At 44.7% G+C, this 16,913-nt stretch overlaps 1 protein-coding gene across 11 annotated transcripts in view; it reads right to left on the bottom strand.

Moving 5' to 3' along the window:
• Positions 1-16,913, bottom strand: part of LOC139814112 (uncharacterized) — an 86,145-nt gene that overhangs the window by 23,898 nt on the left and 45,334 nt on the right. For 9 of the 11 annotated variants that reach the window (XM_071780122.1, XM_071780119.1, XM_071780127.1 and 6 more), the window contains exon 2: positions 3,384-3,431. The exons of 1 other annotated variant lie outside the window; for it this stretch is intronic. The gene's annotated coding sequence lies outside the window, so the exon portion shown is untranslated. Of the gene's footprint in view, positions 1-3,383; positions 3,432-15,166; positions 15,186-16,913 lie in introns of those variants that run through there. One more of the 11 variants, XM_071780125.1, reaches the window with a different exon arrangement.

Here is a 16,913-nt window from a genome sequence, read left to right as displayed (position 1 = left end):
GCAGCACACGTTCCGCAGGGCGATATCGCTGGCCCGATAAGGGGGTTCGGAGACTAAACGCCGGAGATCGCATCTGGCGAATTATGCAAGCTCCTCCGAAATAACGTCGTCATGATTTATCATATATATATATATATACCGCAGGATATAATCAACAATTCCAATTCCCGGCCGTTACTCCGATCTTTATCGCGCGCAAATTTATCGAGGATTTACCCATGTATTCCTGTCACAGATCTCGTATTCTCGGATACATGGCACGAGCTATCAAACTAATTGTAAGACTGTTATAAGAAAGATAATTTTGTTAAGAAACTATTTAAAGACTTAATTAGTCAACGTCATTCTTGAATTGTTTCATAATTCGAGTGCAAGAGAAAAAGCTCCTTTTTAGTATCCTATATAGCTCACGTTTAATTGCTGCTATAATTACGAGTATATTATTTTTGCGACATTAATGGCCGCATCGGGATATTTCTCTGTCCGCGTATCTGTGACCTATTTAACTCTTTTTCGGATATACGGCGCAAATATTCGCGCATAACGCGCACTGTATGCGATCCGCTGAGAGTCGTACCCAGCTCCGCGCCGCATTAAATTACATTTATTATTCTCGCGACACACCGCCGTAATACATTTCGTCGACAGCAACGCTAATCTACACTCTCACAATGAATGCGCTCAGGCAGCACGCCTCATCAATCACACTTGCGAGGAAAGTCCTCCTCCTCCGGCCTCCAGAGGAACTGATTTTCATTAAATTGATATACCGATTCCCCCCCCGTATCTCCCGCGAACCTCTAACAGCTGCTATTTCCTAAGCAGATGTTTGCGTGCACACGTTAGAAGTTAAAGGAGTTATATTTAATCTATTACTAGGTCACAGAAATGTATCATCAAGAAATTTTCGCGAGAAAGATATTTTTCAATAAAAAAATTTAAATATACCTATTTAACATTCCCCTTGAAATCTCTGATAAAGTTATTTTACTGGAAAAACGTTTTCGAAAAAAAATTTTTTTTAGCAAATCTATAACGCAGTCATTAATTTCTGCGATTTCTGCCATCTGCAAACAAACTCGTGATGTATTATTAATTTATTGAACTTGCCAACAAGTATCTATACATTCGTTTGTTAATTTCTTCCGTTAATTCTTTCTGAATCGATTTGAGTAATTTATTTATCCGCAGTCATGTCCGTGTCGACCGACTTACGGCTGTCAGAAAAAGACGGAGTAGGAGAGGAGAGAAATAGGGGAAAGGGCGACAGAGAAATGGGCGAAAGGTAGACGATATCGAGAAGCGGAGTTCGCGTCTCGGAAATACTATAAGCAGGGTTGTATTGTAGGAGTAGACCTCCACTGCCATTGTCCGTAGGCGTGCGGGTGAACCTATAGGTCTTAAGATCCAGTCTGGTTTCTTGGGACAAAGCTTCCGCGCGACGAGGCTGCCAACAGGGGAATGCACAATTACACACGCGTCGTCTGCTCCGTCTCGTCTGCTAAGAAGCCTTAATTAACGCGGGGCTTTCGGCGCGACGCGACGCGACGTCTCGCCGCCGAAGTACATCACGCTCCTTATAAGCGCGAGCCCTCTTTTTTTCTCCCGTCGCGATACGGTAATCCTTTAATGCGTTTATGATTAATCGTGTCAACCTCCTACGCGAGACGTAAAATAGGAATAACGCAAGCGAAACAATAAAGATACATCACGGTCGATGAAGTTGTACGATTCGGGAGGATCATCTCGCCATGAAGTTTCATTTGCGACGATATCTCCAATCTTCAAGAGTATTGGAGATGATTTTAAGTATGTATGCATATGCCCCTTCATCCTATTTTGTATGATCGACCCTTAACTCGATTGTAACTCCGAATCCGGCATTCCTCTCGCAGTTTCCATCCGCACAGGATATCGCGCATCGCACTCGTAGATCCTGATTGAAGGAGCGATCCCGTGGCGTAAGAACGGGGGGGGGGGGGCGCGTTATGTGCTCTGCATTATGGAGGTCGTCCGGCCATCCGAGAATGTCAGGGCGTTACATAAAGGCCGTTACCAGGCGCACGGTGGACGACGAGAATCGTCGGGGCGCTCTCTGATCCTCCTCCCTCGTCGCGCGTCAGGTCCGAAAAGGTCAAACGTGAGGGAAAGACGCGCGCTCCCGGCATTCGACAGCATCATCAGCGAACGACGTTGGCAACGATCTCCGTTGAGCAACCAAAAAAAAAAAAAACGCGAGATACGAAGAGCGGACGCTTGAACGAAATCTCTATATATCTTTTAAAAGCGTTTCGACAGCAGCAAGGCGACGTACTCGAGAGACCAGATTTTATTTGAATTGCGATATTGAAAAGTCTCCGCGCGAATAAATCATTAATCCTTACAAAATCGACATTTAAAAATGTATATTCGAAAAAATTTGACCGAGAAAATAATGATTTTACGACGGCAGCGTAGCTGCACGTGTAACGAAATAAAGATTGAAGTGTTTTATTGTGCCGGTCCTCCCTCTGGGCCACCCGACAGCTGGGAACAGTTCCTCGGAGTTTCGGGCTTTCACGCATCCCCTTTCCCTTTCGATAACTACATAGGTACACATAAAAATAGCTAGTAACCTCTTCAGGTGAAGGGCTCCTGCGGGAGCTACGTTAGAAGCACGTGTCGTGAATTTTGGATATCCGATTCCGGGCGCGTACCCTTCGTCATCCCCTTTCGTGTCCCATCCTGCCTCGGCACGACATCGCCAATATTCGACGTCCCGAATCCACCTTTCGCTCGGTCCTTTTTGCTCGGTCGTCTGTCTGCTCGACCACGATCGCGTTGTCTCTCAAAATCTATGGACAACGCCTACAAATCCAATGTTCGCGCATACGGCGACAATAAAGTATAATTCGATTCCCTCCCGTTTTGAAGGGCACCGAGCCAGAAAGAAACGTCTGATTTATGTCATTTCTCGCAAAACTTCGATATTACGATAACGTATCACTGATCTCGAGTGAAAATTTTTCACTCCGAACAACGACACGGTAAAACGATTTCTCGCGCGAATCAAGCCGCGGCTTGAACGTACCTAATCGCGGCTATCTTAATAGCTTCGTAAGACTTCTCTGCGTTACTTTTTATCACGAACGGAAGAAGCTTAATACGACAGCGCCGCGAATTTCCCGCGAGAAGCCGAAACTCTTTTACGCGCGGCGGCATCGACGACGCCGACGGTGCAACAAAGTTTTCCGCGTTAGCGCGGCGTCGCATAAAACAAAAGGAGAGAGAGAGAGAAAAAAAAGGGGAAAAAGAATGTTTCCTACACACCGCCGGGACTCGTTTTGGATAAGTTTCGTGCTAGTTGGAGACGCGTCTCTCGAAGGATTTCAAAAATTACTTACCAACAACAAGTCCGCCGAGGTAGACTAATTTCCGGGGAAGTTCGTGATCTGAAAAAAGAACAAGCCGCTCTTGATGCATTGCGATTCTTAACTTCACTCTGTTAAAATTAAAGCGTGGAACGCGTGTAAAAGTATGCAAACAACAGACGAGCACGCGCCCTTCAAAATGCTTCCACTTTTAATGCATATGTTCTATAACGTACGAAAGAGCATAGTATCCCCCAGTGGGATTTGCACACAACGTTCTACCTCAGCAAGTTTCATAATATTATCACGTTTATTTATCACTCGTCGCAAACAGAATGAAGAAACAGATTACGATATCCATTACGATACGTTTATCAATCCCTATCCGCAAAAACGTTACGTTTTACGGATAAGGGGAGGGGAGAACGTCGCGCAGAATTTCGATTACACAGCTATACACAGATTATCTTCCCCGAGACAACTGTGTTTGCTTATAATTCAATTAATTACGTGTCATTGCGTACGTGAAAGACCTCGGTACTCACTACTCGCCGATCGATAGCTCGAATAACCTTCGGGTCCGCGGCATTCTAGTTGTGGAGTACGATTAGTTCGTAACAATCTCGAGACAGCGCGAGAAGTTATATCCGCCACGGTTATACAACGGTAGTTAACAAAGCCAGATACAGTAATGAGCGGTTTCTCGCTCCGCGAGGTAACGCGCGGACCGGGGGGACTAAAGATTAATTCTGCGTCAGGGGCACAAATCCGCGCGTGGCATAAATCTCCGGGCTCCGGGAGCCCGAACTCCTCTTAAGGAGCGAGTATACGCCGCCCGTCTGCCTTATTCACCTCGGTTTACCTCCACATTACATCCCGGCTCGTCGGTTTCGTCGTGGCACTTCATCGTCATCGCTTTTGTTCGGTTATCTTCTGTACGAGACAGGCTGGAAACAAATCGGATGCGCCTCATTCTGTTTATATACCGTGATTTGAAGAACAAAGGGATAATTATATGTATATAAAGACCGAAGATTGTGAAGGGAACTATAAAAGGCCGCTCATAATTTCCGGATTATTCAGAATATCTGTGATATACGCGCATCTTATTGTTAATCTTAACTTTAATTTGTTATATATTTCTTTCACTTCTCTTTTTTCACAGTTAGGATAATCAAAAAATTATTAATTAAACTATATATATTTATTTAATAATTATTTTTCTAATTTAACTATATTCGTCTTACTGCAATATTATGAATGACAGACTACTTGTCTGAAGTTTTCTTTGTCTTTTACAAATAATAGCTCAATATTTTTATGTCAGTTCCGCAAACGATTCCTCGCGTAGGTGCATCATTAAATTTCAAAATTACAATCCCGCGGACGAAATGTCTAAATCCCCATACGACCGACGTTCGTTTCAAGTCTGTTCCGCTCGTCAAGATAACGTAAGCTGTGCGGGCGCGGGCAAAAAAGCACGGAACAAAGTTGAATTGATGCAGCAGCCAGGACGCCCATTTGGTAACTTTGGTAAGTTATAAAGCAACTTTCTCGTTTAAGACCAAAGTAAACTGAACGCACACTGAATCGAACCGAGCTGAATAGACGGCGGAGTGTACTGGCTGCTTTAGACTATGACACATTACACGGCGATCAAGATCGATATTCGCAATTAGACGGTAGCTGTCTTAGGGAAAGGGGCGAATAAGAAGTACAGCTGCAACTTTCTACGATGTCGCCGATGTGCAACGCGATGGTGCCGAGATGTATGGCGACAAAGAACGTAATATAAAATGGTTGACGTCGAATAAATCACGTTCGCCGCATCCGCGGTTCTCGTCACAATCGACGGCGACGCGGATCTGTGTTCGCGGAACAGCAGCTGTATTTGCCTTCATCGAACCGCCGCGTTGAGCGAACGCGTTCTGTCGATCTCGAGAAAAACTAAGTTAGCTAGCGAGAGCGATCGACCGACCGACTTTCTTCAATTCATCACGGTAATAATTGTTCCTGCAATACGGGACGATTACTAATACGAGTCTAAAACGAGTCGTTCGTCGATTCCGGATGTAGCGTTCGCATTTAATTTTGCAACTATATAATTCCAGTTAAAACAGAGCGTCGAATTTATTTGCTCGGTCTTAATTAAGGGAGAAGACGTCTTTAAGATAATTTCGGAGTCCTTATGAGATAGGAGAAAATTGTACGCCCTCGAAACGCTTCTTAACATTTACGATACTCCGGTCGAAATATAACGACGGGCTAAGTTTCACAGAATTCGTCCTTATTTCCCTCAGTTTTGTAAACGGCTACGTACGTATGGTACCTCGGGGACTTTTCGTATTTCTCTACGCGAACCGGCTCGCATAAAGACGCCATTATCAAAACGTCTAGACGGAAAATTCCTCCGAGGGAAGAGAGGCGTGTTCGATACGCACTGCCGCGGTATTATCTGCTGGATATTACGGTGCGAAAGAGCAGGTGGAACTAATCTGTGGAATAAAAAACGAAACGAGATCATTGCGCTGTTAAGTACCGACGCGAATTATTAGCAATCGATACAAAAAGAATAATTGGAGGCGCTCTTCAACTCACGTTTATAATTTAATTAATCGCCTCGCGCGTGAGGGCAACCGTCGATCGAACGTTGTTTTCGCGGATGCGTCGAGTTTTACGTTGTGTCCCGCGATTATATGACAGAGGAATTTTGCATACTAATGCATATTCATTCAGTATTTAGCGCCGGCAACGAGTTCGCGGCATTAAATAAAAATGTAATTTGCCGCTCTGTAATTTTGAGGCTGTTTCACCGCGAGTGTGATTCAATTAGCGCGAATGCAAATTACGTAACGTGCCCGTTTATTTTCGCACAGGAGTTTCGATGTAGATAACAGTTCGTGTGTCAAGTACCAAGTATTAAGCTAGCTGTATCAGGTAGTGTCAAGTATAATACGGTCCCCGAGAAATTGATTGAATGCTAATTGAAACGAATTTGTCGAATTTTTTGTATCACATTGACAAAGTGGCACTTTTAAGTTTCAAATGATACTATCAATTTACAAAATACACGCTCGTGATATTAAGCTAGTTAAACTGAAGAGGGAAAAGCGATATTATGTCACTGTGCGCGCTCAATATAACGCCGCGCGATGTAAAAACAGCGTGCTTGTATTTGATAAACCGATGTTCATCGGGTACCTCGATATGTCGTTCGTCATTAAAACATTTCGTATCCACGAGAATACTGTAATTACGCGGGGAGAGAATGGAATCTGGCAGCGAGCGGTCCATAGCGTTTTGGACGGGAACGAAAACGCGACACTCGCATTTTGAAGTACGATCGAATTCCTGGCGTTCTCGCCGTTGCCCGGGCAACCGGATTTTTTCTCCGACGTCGAATGGAATTACGCTGTTAATTGCAGTCAGGCACGAGATCTGTATAAAGTGCGAAAACGAAGTGGCAATTACGTTCTATCGACGAGCGAAATGTGTTCGTCGGCCTAGTGCCGTCATCGATCGCCGCGGAGGCGATAATTTTATCCCCATAGAGTAACTCACTTTTAGATTTTCAATATGAGTCAGTAAAGCTCTGAATTTCTTCCAAAGAGTCCAAAGAGTAGTTTGATACAATTCCAAAATAATTTTGGAGATATTAAATACAAGGAAATAGAATATTCTCATAGTGACCACACACACACACCAGCCTCCCTTCCTCTCTCTTTTTAGCCATATCCGTTTTCCTATTTTCCGCTTTTCCCTCTCCGCTTCTCCTTTCCCTTTGTAACTCTCTTCGTAATACTGTGACTTTGATTTTCAAAAGTACAAAGAGTAAACCGTTGAAAAATGTCGGTGTAAAAGAGACGCTAGCAGAAATTAGTGTGCGCACCTAACGCTGTGGGGTATAAAAAAGAGTTGCGCAAAGCTGAAATATAAGAGAAGCATTTTTTCAAAAATTTAATTCGAATACTAACGGAAGAAAGTTCAGGGTTTATATTAAAAATTATGTAAAATAGAAATTAATTTATAGTATAAAAATAACTAAATACCACAGCAATATAAATAATTATCTTTATTTGACAATACAATTCGTTTGTGTAATTCTTTGGATGTTGCTGTGGTAGGCAATTCAGTTATCTTCATTCGCTATTAAGAATTGAATGTCTCTCAACTTTAACTTTCTTTCACTTGGATACAATTGATATGTACAACAAAACTTCAATGAGGATTTGTATAACGTCTGTATAAAATCTAATCTAAAAGATTAATTTAAATTTAAATAAAATTTAACTCGTGTACAGACTTAATACCGGTGTATCCTTGTAGGTCTATTCGGTTATCCCGTCCATCGATCGACTCTCGAGAGATGCTCGCCGACGGCGGCGGGCTTAGTTGATTGAAAGCCAGATTAAAGTTTTTCGCGGATTCCATTTTCGTGGATATGAAACGACTAAAAGTTCATTTCGCCTCACAAACCGTCAGTTCCGGGCCTGGATTAAACATCCGAGGTTATCGAATTCAATCGGAAAAATGTATACATTTGCATTCGTGATGAGAATACAGATTCGAGGAGTATATCTCTCTTTTTCTCTCTCTCTCTCTCTCTCTCTCTCTCTTTCTCTCCCTCTTTCTCCCACGCGCCGCGTATCATGTAACTTTTGAAATAAGTTTATTTAAATGCATAAATGTATGCGTGTTCACGGTAGTCCGCGAATGAAGCGAAACTGGAGAGCGAGTTCCTCGCCATTTATTTCGTCCAATACACATCACAGCGATATCGAGCACTATTTACGGCAATATGACATTATTTTTAATGAAAAAAAGTATACAGTTTCTTTTGATGCGCTTCGTTTTAGGATAATTTTTCAACGAAATTCAGAGATGATCTTTTCGAGATAGAAACGCCAAAACATTTTTGCAAATCATGCTTTCGCGTTTAATGTTTCGTACAGCCAGAGAAACCTGTTAATTTTCCGATATATCGCCAGAGCCAAGAGCTGGTTTCGATTAACGAATAACGAATAATACTAATCGTCCGTTTTCTGTACATTCCATATGTAGCAAGAACCTGGACGCTCACGATGTCGCGATATGACACCGTGATCGAGCTTATTGCGAACACATGGTGCTAGGAGCGCGGTGCGAAAACCCGACGACAGACACACACATGATCGGCCCTATGACGCACGTCGCGCGTGAAAAGCGTGTACACACGGTTCCGTGATATGAGCGTGCGTGCATGCGTGCGGGACTGTCGGTCGTTGAGGACACCGGAGAGCCCGAGACATCCGGTACAATACCCTCTCGTCGCCGGCTCATAATGGGCCGCCAGTTCCTCGCATTGTTCGAAGGCTACATTATATACGCGCCTAAATTACCGCGACGCGAGATCCGCGTTTTCCAGACACGGAAGTCTTGACGGACGAGGGGGTTACCCCGAGAGAGAAAGAGAAAGAGAGAGAGAGAGGGTGAAAACGACGAAGTGCACTCTAATGCCGCGATATCCTCGCCCTCAGTGTTCGACTTTCATTAAAACCGACTCGCTAGATTTTTATTTTACGATAAAAAAACAAGACGTCTGATTTAAATGAAGTTTTTTTCAGATACACGCAGGAATAACGAGGGGGGTCTCTTCTGATCGTCGGTCTCGCCAGTGATATCGTATACGCGTCGGGCTGTGCAGAATATTAGAGCAACGCACGGAATCGTGCGCGGGGTTCATTACCGCGCTTCCGGTCGCGCTTCGCGAAAGCTCGTCGGGTGATTACCGCGTTCCGCGCCCGCGTCGTCGGGCCTCGGTACTTCGCACCGGGTCCCCCCGTAATGAATTTCATTCTGCCTCGTACGACGTACGTGACATTATTAGCCTCGAGCAGAAGAGGCAACGGCTCATTAGGGAAGTGTTACGGCTTTTGATCCGTGCGGATCCATCCTCCGCGCGCGGTATGAATATGCACTTGATTGCCGGATAACAAGCCGCCGTCACCTCCCCGCGCGATGCAGCGCGACCGACGATCGAGAAACACCGGGGCCGAATCGCGAGTGATAATAAATCGTTTGTCACGTCGCGGTCGCACGGTATATCGACGCATCACGCGTTAATAGAGATATTACGTTTACTTCGGTGCAATAATTGCACCAATATTTCTCAATCGAGAGTAAAAGCTCTCGGGTGACGTATTTAGCGGACAAAGCGAGACCCGGGGAACTCGAAAGGACGTCTTTCTCAACGTTGCGCGCTGGTAAGACGCGATTACCGGAGGCAAGTAAATACGAGAAGCGTCGTATCCTCTCAGCCGCGAAAGTCTCATTTTACAACCCCGAGGCGAGGCAACGCCCAATTTGGGGAACCTAATCACCCCGGCGCGCAGATAAGGCCGCGCTTCCATTCTTCGCCCACTCGCTCGTTGCACGCTTGACAAGCGCGCAAGATTAATACGAGGATAATTCATCTTCCTTCGAAGACACCGCCGTTCCTCTCGCGATCCTCGCTAATCAGCGAGCGAGCGCGAGACTAATTTATTCCGTTGGTATTAGTATCGCGCGCGGGGTTTACGGCGCGGATAATTAATCTCGCGCTACCGCGTATGTGACCTTGTAGCCACGAGGAGGAGCGGAAGATCCGCGAGGAACCGACCGCGACGACGCGGAAACGCGCTGCTAACGGAGGCCTCGCGACTCGTTAAAAATTCATTCTCGCGTTATCTCCTACATTGTCCCTCGCGATTTACCCTCCGATCACGATCGCTTATGCATTTGTCACTCGCGATCGATACGCTCCGCTCCGCTCCGGCCGTCCTCGCGCTGTTTTCAACTTCGCACGTTCGCACCGCGGATCCAAGGAGGCTATAAACGTTTACGCAATATCGTACCACGTCAGTCTTGAAATCGCGACAGCCACGCGACAGCCGAACGTCACGAATATACGAACGAGAATCCCGCGGGCTTTAAAGGCCGGGAACGTAATTGAATCTCGGGAGAATCCCGTCTTTCTCCGCGAGCTGTTTTCTTACAATTTCCCAAGGAGGATTCACCGCTGACGCGAATCACGTAACGTCGTCGTGTTGCGCGGCGAAAACACGCCAAGTTTATACGCCGTGAGCGGCGGCGCGGCGGTTGCGCGAAGAAGAAGAAGAAGAAGATATGTTTCTGTAATCCACACGCGGCGCCGACCAGTTTTTCATCGGCCTCCCCTCGGAGAGATAAAACGCGGAGGCAAGGGGCCTGGCCCCGCACTAAATATATCCGGAATATACCCGGCCCGACAAGAAAGCGTCGTGTCGAGTCCACGATGCCTAAGACCAGCCTACTTTCGAGACCCTCGAGAGTCCGCGGGGAATTATAAGCAGTAGCAGCTAATAACCGCGTCGACTATTAACCTCTTTCGAGTTATCGTCACTTATACGGCCATTAATAACGTCGACACGTCGTACGTTGTTTCTAATTAAACCCCGAGTTGTAAGGTATCTTTGCTATTAAATTTCAAATTAAATCGACCCCGCGGTTCGCCCGTTTGTCTATTCGGTATAACAAGTTTACGTTGTTAACGCTCGTACGGTCTCGTCCGCGAGCTGATTACTTTACCAAGTAATACATCCGATATCTCTTCGTACATTTATATATAATTGATTTTAATCCTCGCGTGTACAGTACGGCTCAGCGAGTCTGTACGAGTGTAACCAGCGCCAGGTGATATCCTAGCGAGATCTTGGTACCAACAAACACGTGCAAAGAAATAACGAAGGATCAGGCTTTAAAGACGCAATAAAGTATCTCTAATCCCCCCGACGGGGTTTTCTCCGGGCACCGTGATTTCCTCGAAACCCCCGGCTAATTTGGAGCGATCGTATCGGACGTAACGTCGTTAAGTCTCGCGAGCATCTCTATGCACTCCGGAGCATAACGCTGATGCGCGTCGTCGGCGTCGGGGCGGGTTGCGCGCACGCGCCCACATGTTTAATTCATGACGATGCATTACTCATTCATTCATGCGATCATGCGGAAGGCACTTCCGAGAAGAATGCCGTAATAAGATTCTGGAAGAGATGTCTTCCTCGCTTCTTCCTACTCCGCGCCCGTCCTACCCCATGTTGATATACTGTAAGACGCAAAGGGGGAGACAATATAAATCGCGTGGACCGAACGAAAATAAAGAAATTCTTGCATCCGAATTGGCGAGGGAGGAATCTTCGTTAAAGAAATTCCCGGCGGAGAGGGACGGCGCGTTGTTTTCCTCCACACCGTAGCGACAATGACCAGACACAACAGTCGTGGTTACACCGCACAAAGATACAGTTACGTTGCTCGCGTAAATTGGAGAAATACAAAATCGCGACGAGAGCTAATAATCCACGCTCGCGAACCGTAACTGGACCGTACGTTCTTCTCGTCCAATCAAACCTCTACGTGACTCATCAATAATGGGGCCCTTCGAGCGAAACTTTCAAAAGGAAAAAAAAAAGAACCGCTCGCATTGAGAATTACCTTTTGATTAGGGGGCATCCGTCGCGCACGGCCGCGTCGTCAACGGAATTATTATATCTCTCTCCCCTTCACCTTAGGTACGTTAACGTGCATTGCGGCGCGCCGCTCTCTCCGGCGAACGCTCCATACCGATCGCATACCGCGTTGCTAGAATGCAATCAAACCGCATCCGTAGCTCCGAATGCACGCGGCACAATAACTATTCCGCCAAGGTTTTACTGAACCGAAAAGATCACTCCGGTAAAAAAAAAAGAGGAGTTTTAGGAAAATGCATTTTCGGTTGCTCTTTGAAACGGCGTTACGGACGCAATTTCGAGACCTGCCTCCACTGACGACGATTTGAACAATCGAGATGTGAGGAATCCAAAATTCGCGCATCGATCGAATATAAAATGCGGTCCAAACTCGAAATAAAGATTTTCTTGGTGAAAATAATACTTCCTTGCGTATAGCAAAATAGGAAATACATATAAAATTAAGAATTTAGCCTAGTGACATTCGAGGAAGAAATTTGAAAAACATTATTAATAATATAAAAGTAAAAAAAATTACAATTGTATGCATATTGCATGTTACATATGATATTTTTTCAGACCCAAGAGGATGCCCACGAAACTCGAGGTGTAACGCATCCGCGTAATTTATTTCTGACGATATGGCGTCTAAATATAAACTCATCCAATGTACTCTCTCACCTCCGATGATTCATCCGAGGCTCATAGTCGAGAATAAAGCATGCAAATTTGTCTCCCTTATCTAATCTACCGCTATACATCTTGCGCACCGACGTTATATTTAGCAATAAAGGCACTCTCGCTTCCTGGAGTCGATAAAACTTCCTCGACGGCGACGTCACTCACGTCGAGCCCAAAAGTTTTGCGGCGCGCGGCCGGGCAGAAGTTGCGACGTTAAGGACAAGGGCCGTGTAGAAACGGGCGTTGGGAAAAAAAAAGTACCCGGAGAGACGCGAGGCATATTTCTCTGCCCCGCGGGATTTGTATAATCGACGCATAAAGAAACTCGTTTAAAGTCGCCTCCGTCTTTTATACAGCAGTCTCGCCGAGTCGACGCGCGAGAAAAATCGAGCCGAACTTCACAGGGCGTAACGAACGTTATGGGAAAATATAACGACGTTGGTCGAATCCAGGGTTAACCCGGGTTTTCTACGATCTTCAAGCAACTCGGTAGATTTTTGCCGCTTCAGATTTTCGCTATACGTATACTCTTCACTACTCGTTCTTTTTTCGCCGCGCGTCAAAAAGCGGCCCTTTTAAAAGATTGTGAATGTAGGCAGCACAACTTTTTTCTTTATTATTTTATAAAATCGCGACGACTGTAAGTAATTACATATGTACAATGAGCGTAAAGAATCAGACACCGAACATAATTAATTTTCTCTAAAGGAAGTAATTAATTATATTTTCATCTCAAGAGATGAAAACAAGAGACATGAAGGTTTTTACGTTTGTTTCAGGACACTTAGTGAATAATATAAAAGTGCACGACAGTAAACTCTTATCTCGAATATATCTTAAAATAATAATTAATTATTTAAATTTAAAATAAATTGTTGTCTTGATGCATTTCCTTCCACATGCAAGATTAATAATTCTCCGCGGTATATAACTCTCGCGAATATTACAGATCGATACGCTTTTCTTAGTTTAGTATACTTGAAGTCGCGGGGGACCGGTTTGTCGACGCCGATCGATAAGGTGCGACCTGATTTAGCGAAGATTCCACCGAGAGGTGCTCCCAAAACAACACCACAGCCAACGTTCCAAAAACCCGCGAATAAACAAAGTTTTCTTCTTTTTAATTCGCATTAAATTTTCCAGTCTGCGTATACTCTGGTGATGGCTGAATACTTTTTGTTTCGTAGTCACCTATAAGTTTCTTCTTACGTGAATAGACGATAACAGAGATGATTATTGAATAATATATAACGTAATTATCTAAGTAGCTACTACTATCAGTTTTTATTTTCTCGTAAGGACAAATCTGTAAAAGTGCGTATAGCATGAAAAGCATTTCTCAACCGTTTCGACTTTACCGTCGAATACATCAGGCTCGTCGTACTTAGGCGCGACAGAACAAGAGGGTGAAGGAGGGAGCATAGACGTCAGCTAGAGTAGACCCGTTCGGTGCAGCTGCACCGAGCGAATTTAACGTGTACGACTGTATGGTCGCGTGAAACAATAACTTCCGACGCAGATGCACAAGGCACCGTATAGCCGTAGCCTGCATCCGCCCTGGTTCGCTGCGCCTACATTGCGAGCCGCCGCCGCGCCGCTGCACTCATTGTCGTAGACAATTGAAAGCGACAATAGCGTTCCGCGAGTGTTCTCCGCTCTAAATTACGTTACCTAATAATTAATAACGCGAAGAAAAGCAGGGCGCCGAGAGAGGATCGAGTTTTGAGAAACATTTATCGTACAGAATGCTTCTCCGCTCGCGTAAAAGCTTCCACAATCGCTGTTTTCGTCGCGCGAAAGTAATCAAAATTTATGTCTTCGCGGCCACAATATCGTCTCCTCTCACGCTGTAAAAAGTGCAAAAGGAATCGAAGCTGCCGATATCCTGAAAATCTTTCGGAAATCTTAAAGCTTTCGCTGGTCTCGATATTAAGGGATTTCAATGCGCTACCTTTCTTCACGCTTAACTTTTCGCTTCGTGGATCTAGCAGTCGGGTCAGGTCATGCTTGACGGGATACCTCGCGGTTACCAGCGGACAGACCGCGGCCGGAAACGACGTTTCCTTCCTCGTGTATATAAGGACAGTGTCAGCGAATGCTGCCCTACAGCTCCGTTTGCCGCTTGACAGCACAAAGAAAACCCGATTGTATCAATGGAAAAACCATTTATATCACACAGGATAGTCGCTTTCAGCCAACGCTTTTGGCTGAAAGCGACTTTTATAAAGCGACTGAAATAAAAGATTTCGTGTCAAAAAACGACCGAGTGCTATTTCGAATTATTAAATAGATTATCTTTTCACTTTCTTCGCATTCGATTTTCTTTGTTATCAAGAAATTAGCGTCAGATTTTGATATTACAGAAATGCATACGTTTCAAATTATCCGAATTTTTCAAAAATTTTTAAGATACCGGGCATTTAAAGAACGAGACAATATTTTTTCGTATATCGAAAATTTTGTTGAAATTAATTTAGCATTTTTTATCAAAATAAAATTCTATTAAAAAGACTAACACGTTTTCTAATCCTACAAAAAGTCCCTCAAATATAGTTTAATCTGCGTGTTTAGATCGCGATTTCCACAGGTCTTTTATGTCGCTGATTACAGATTCGAGATAAAGACTATTCAACTTACAATACGATGGCTTTAGAGATTCCATTACGGCCATCATTCCGCACAGTATTATTCGGGCCGGTATACAGTATATCTCGTTCAATTTCTGACTTAGGTACTAGATAAATGGCCACCATATAAATGGCCAGTCGTCGTCGAGTAACCAGTTGGAGTAGCAACTCTGTGGCGCAGTTTCCAACTCGAATCCCACACCGAGACAGAAAGAGAACGAGAGAACGAGAGGGAGAGAGAGAGAGACCGTTGTGCTTTTACCCGTGCCGAGTCAAGCCGGGCGCGCTGATATCACGTGGGATTTGAGACAAGGTGGCCCCGAGTCGTTTCAGTGCTATATACGACGAGCGGGTTTATTATTGCGCGAGCGGGGAAACGTCGGGCCGGCGAATACGTGCCGCCCCGTATAAAGCGATTACATTATCCGGGTGCGGTGCGCGCGCCCTGCCGCCTCCACTTCCGGGAAGAATATAACTCGCGACGGTTTTCGAATCAATTTTTGGTGGAGGGATCGACCCGCGAGATGATTTAATATCTCTCGCAACGGCGATATCGGCAGAATCAATACGCAGGCGAGATAATAACGGGGAGAAAGAGAGGGGGAGGGGGCACGAGGCTCGTATATCGCGCGAAGCGCCGATTGTGTTATCGTCTGTTACCGAACGACGTGCAGGTATCTACGTAGCAACTTACGCCGAGTATTCATCCGTAAACTGGGGCACGCCGCGTGCTTTTGTAATTCTATCTCCGAAACGTCATCGTAACGGCGATGCCGGTAAAAGCTCGCGATAACGAGTTTAGTTATCCTTCCCTCTCTCTCTCTCTCTCTCTCTCTCTCTCTCTGTGTCTCTCTCTTTACGCGCAGGTAAATTTGCAATCTCGGCTTCCTTCCGCCTGTATATACCTTCCGCAAGTGCATCTCTCCGCGTTATCGTTTGTCTCTCGTAAAGGAATTAAATATTCTACTGCAGCTCTCTCGTATTAAATTCCAATTATGCGGTGCACCATTCGCTTTCACTCGTGAATCGAAATTATATTATAGGATTGGCTAACCGTCGATTGATGAGTTAATATTATTTTATTACTTACTTTACTGGCGATCGAATGAAATATTTCATTTCTCCTATAGTTATTATTACTCTGGATATTTTTACCTCAAAATTCATTTATCTCATTGCAACGACGAAAAAAAACTACAGTGTATCATTAACGTTACATGCATCAATCGGCAACTTAAATATTCCAAAAAGAAAAAAAATGTTTCATCGTGATATGCATATTTAACAATCATATTACGATGAGATTTCACTTTATACTTGTAAAAAATGTCCTGTAGTCAGCACGAGTCCTTCTACATCAAATTATTCGAAATATACAATACGCATCGATCCGCTAACAACGTAACCGGAGTTATGCGATTCACTCAGTCGCGTCATTTCTGTCGGTTCCCGAAGATTGATGTGAAATGAAAATAACGATGGCGATCGCAATGAAAGGATATTGACGCCACGTGGAAAAAACGACGAACCAACAGAACGAGAGATAAAGTCGCCAACAGCATTTTTTCAATAACGTGATCGAAAAGAAACCTGCGTCGAGGTGGTAAAGTATATGAGACAAGGAAAGGCCCTGGTGATGGTTTCGCGTAAAAAAAGTCCATCGGAGGGAAAACTCGATGCCCAAACGACAGCGTGGATCTCACGAATAAACGCAGGCCTAGTTTGTTCGCTTCCCTCGTCCAACCCCGAAGCCAAAA

This window comes from Temnothorax longispinosus, chromosome 6, assembly GCF_030848805.1.
Source record: "Temnothorax longispinosus isolate EJ_2023e chromosome 6, Tlon_JGU_v1, whole genome shotgun sequence".
In the NCBI taxonomy this organism is placed as follows: Eukaryota; Metazoa; Arthropoda; class Insecta; order Hymenoptera; family Formicidae; genus Temnothorax; species Temnothorax longispinosus.
The sequence above is the reverse complement of the archived record's forward strand: the minus strand, read 5'-3'. Positions and strand labels throughout refer to the sequence as shown.